The 3,793-nt window shown below is 61.5% G+C and overlaps 1 long non-coding RNA gene across 1 annotated transcript in view; it reads right to left on the minus strand.

Annotated features, from left to right (window-relative positions):
- The window catches only part of LOC120228183, a 7,870-nt gene extending 6,898 nt beyond the window's left edge, over positions 1–972 (minus strand). The window contains exon 1 of the long non-coding RNA XR_005527422.1: positions 574–972. This is a non-coding gene — a long non-coding RNA (uncharacterized LOC120228183). The remainder of the gene's footprint in view (positions 1–573) is intronic.
- Positions 973–3,793: the final 2,821 nt, after the last annotated feature.

Raw genomic sequence — 3,793 nt, forward strand, 5'->3', positions numbered from 1 at the left:
CCCCCTCCACTACCGTCTGCACGCACCAGTGTGGCACCGGCTCTCTGAGGGTTGGCATTTCATGACCAGTTCTGACAGGCCTCCCAAAGCACAGAGAGAAGGCCCTTTTTTTTTTTAATTAAAGTTTTTTTATTTTTATTTCTAGGAGAGAGAGAGAGAGAGACAGCGTGAGCAGAGGAGGGTCAGAGAGAGAGGGAGTCACAGACTCTGAAACAGGCTCCAGGCTCCGAGCTGGCAGTCAGCACAGAGCCCGACGCGGGGCTTGAACCCACGAACCGCAAGATCATGACCTAAGCGAAAGTCGGACGCTTAACCGACTAAGCCACCCAGGCGCCCCAGAAGGCCCTTTTTTTTAAACTTCGTGTTTACAAAGAATGAAGTGCCTCCTGGCTTGCAGATCCGGCCCCCCCCCCGCCCCCGCCCCCGCCCCCTGGCCCCCCGAGGCCATGTCAGCGGCTTACTTTCCTCTATCTTTGTTTTGCTACATCATCCCAGGAATTTTCTCATTACTCATCAGCTCTTCCCGGCTATGGCCATGAGGACAAAACTAGTAGAAAACAATGAGGGCGTCACCTGGAGGGGATGGCGATGTCCAGGCTGGGCCCCAGTTTCCAACGGCCTGGTCGGTCAGCTGTCCCCTTTCAGGGCCGCACAGGAGGCGTCTGCACAGGCTGCGGGCCGCTGGGCGCTCTCACCCGACAGGAGACGCATCGGAAGACGAAAGGGACAGGAGCGCTCTCGCCCTGTTGATGGCGGGAAAGCATGTGTCCTCAGGTGGCCAGGTTCCCGACAAAGCGTCCCAGACACCAGGCAGGGAGCGAAGGGTGGTTTCTCACACCGTTAGTCCTTCGGCAGGAGGCACGTGATCGCGGTGCCTTGTGACCAGCGCCTGGGCCGCCTCGTGGGCCTAAAAGGACCCTGGACAGTATTCTTTCGTCTTCTATGATGTCTGTGCTTTAACTCATAGTTGATACAAATACGAGGCTTTCTCTGTTTAAATTCTTACTAAAATTTCTTTTATTTTCATTTTTTAAATGTTTTATTTATTTCTGAGAGAGAGACAGCATGAGCAGGGGAGGGGCAGAGAGAGAGGGAGACACAGAATCTGAAACAGGCTCCAGGCTCTGAGCTGTCAGCACAGAGCCCAACACGGGGCTCGAACCCACGAACTGTGAGATCATGACCTGAGCCAAAGTCGGACGCTTGACTGACTGAGCCACCCAGGCACCCTTCTTATTAAAATTTCTAAAAAAGACTTATTGTCCTTTTGTTTTTACTTTCGTAAGTTATTTGTAATCTGAATTAAAGCATACAATATAAGAAGAGGCCTACTCTGTTTCCTCACGCGCTGGGGTGAGGACGGCCCTCGGCCTTGTACTGTGCTGAGCATGGGAAACACCCGACCCTCCAGGTCCCTTCCCTTTGAGACCGCATGGGGGTGACAGTGGGGTGGCGCTGGCCTGGAACAGCTGAGCGGGTGAGGTGTGGGGGGGCACATTGTGGGGAGCAGGTTGGGGGGGCAAGCCGTGTGGGTGTGTTGGAGGGCGGTGTGTGTGTGTGTGTGTGTGTGTGTGTGTGTGGCAGGGAGCCGGCTTATCTGGGCCTGAGACCCTGCAGGAGCTTTAGCACGTGCTGGGACATGGGTCTCCCGCCACTACGGTCCCTGTACTGTATTCCCAGCGTGTGCTGAGTCATCACCCGGGGACGCTCACTGTGACAAGGAGGTTCCCTGGCCTGACGGCTGCGGGTCCGCAGCACCGGCCAGCGCCTACCGGGAAGTGGTGGGCTGGCCGCGATGACACAGCTCAGGGAAGGGGAGAGATGGAACACTCAGCCGTCTGCACGAGAGGATGACACGACTCCAAGCCCAGCAGCATCGAATCTTTGCTGTAACCCCGAGTGGCAGCCAATGGCAGGGGACCTCCGTGTCTGAGACCCGTGGTCACACTGCTGTGCCCTGAGCCCCTGCACCCCATGCAGTCCCAATTCAGCCAGGCACCGCCTGCAGGACTCCCTTCCCGGCTCTGGTGGGGGTGGCTTCTTTGGGCGACTCTGCCCAGTGTGACCCCCCCAACTGTCTAGGGCACTGTCCCCCCCGCCCCCAAGGGGAGCAGCAGGCAGGCCCGGCCGCGGGCAGGAGTGAAGTGCACAGACAGCTATCTTTGAGGCCCTGTGAGCGTGTCAGAGGCTCCCAGGGCCTAAAAAGATCAACACAGCCCGACAGGAGTCACAGAGATGAAAACCAATTTTATTCGGTGACTCTAGGGGGTGGGGGCAGTGCTGAGTTCAGATCCAGTTTTGTGCAGAGGTGAGCGCATCGTGAGGGGGGCAGGAGGGTGGGGAGGGGGGTGCAGCAGAGTCGGGGAGGCTGGGACACAGGGCCCCTGCTTCGGGTGCTGGCCAGAACCCCTACCAGAGGCGATTAGACACACGGGGCAGGGTTCCCGGGGCCCTGGGGGGGGCGGTGTCTAGGAAGGGACGGCAAACTTCCGTTCTGGAGAACGCCGTCTGCGGTCTGGGGGACAGTCACGGTGAGGAAAGGCCTTCACTCCTGAGGGGTGACAGGCCTGGGGGACGAGCCGGAGGGCCGGGATGCAGAGGCCGCTTTAGGCAGCAGGTCGAGCGACGGGGAGCTGAGTCAGGTAGAAGGGTCCTCAGTGACCCCCGGCCGGGGCAGACAGGGCCACCAGGCCACCCACCTTGAGACAGCTGTGCGCACTAGCTGACCTCCGGGCTCCCTGCAACCAGGCACAGGTCCCAGGAAAGGAAAATCCCGAACGTTCCTACCTCCCACCGCCCCCTTAACCGCCTCTATCAGACACGCTCTCCCCTGCGGTGTTCTCAGTAAGCTTCTATCATCTTCCATCATCGCTTCTGTTCTGCCTCAGGGGAGTGCTTTCCCGGCCGAGGCCTCCCCGCCATCAGATCCCCACCTGGAGATGGGACTGAGTACAGTGGAAAGATGGAGGCCTCCCACGACGACATTTGAGACTGGGTTTAAACCCCAGGACTCAACAATTGCAAGAGTTTTCAAGGCCAAACCCGAGGTCCAGGGACAGGATGCCTGGACTGGCCTCAGACCCTGCAGGGCGTCTACACAGGGCATCGACTGCCACCAGGTCAAACAGCCCAGGGAAGTCAAGCTGCGGGCCACCGTGGGCAGCTGTGGGGGAGCTCATCTGTCTCCGCGACTCCCTCAGTGGTCCACAACCCACGTCCTGGCAAACTGAGGGATGCGCCTTGAGGCCCCTGCCGCCTGCAGGCCTCAGTTTCCCCATTCGCCAGCGGGGCCCGCGCGCTGCCTCCAGCCGGGAACGCTAGCTGGGCGGGCTCCCGGCCGCTGCCCGGGGCCGCCGCCAGGGGGCGTGCGGGCCTCCTCCGGCCCGGGGCCGCTCAGGGTCAAGGCTGCACGGGCGGGCGTGCACGCGGGAGGCTGCGACCCCAGCCGGCCGTCGTCCGGAGGCCAGGGGCTGCGGGTCCCAGGCAGTCAAGGCCCTGAGAGGCGGGCGGACAGGGAGGAGAGAGCCGCAGGCGGGGTGTGCGGGTGGCTGTGGTGGCAGAGCCCGTCGGGTACCCTCCTTTGCCCGCAGCCTTCCCCTGGTGGAGTCCCCACAAACCCGCTCTGCCTGGCAGGGAGGGGGCGGGTGGAGGGGGCCGACACCCAGGCGCGGGGCACAGCGGGCGGGAAGAGAGGGGCCAGCACCCGCGGGCGGGGCTGGACCTCGTGCCCAGAGGTGTTGGGCGGGGGCCTCGCGGCCGCGGGCGCACTAAATGAGTGAGGGGCGCCTGGGGG

The sequence above is a fragment of the Hyaena hyaena genome, unplaced genomic scaffold (assembly GCF_003009895.1).
Source record: "Hyaena hyaena isolate Hyena2069 unplaced genomic scaffold, ASM300989v1 scaffold_21, whole genome shotgun sequence".
Taxonomy (NCBI): Eukaryota; Metazoa; Chordata; class Mammalia; order Carnivora; family Hyaenidae; genus Hyaena; species Hyaena hyaena.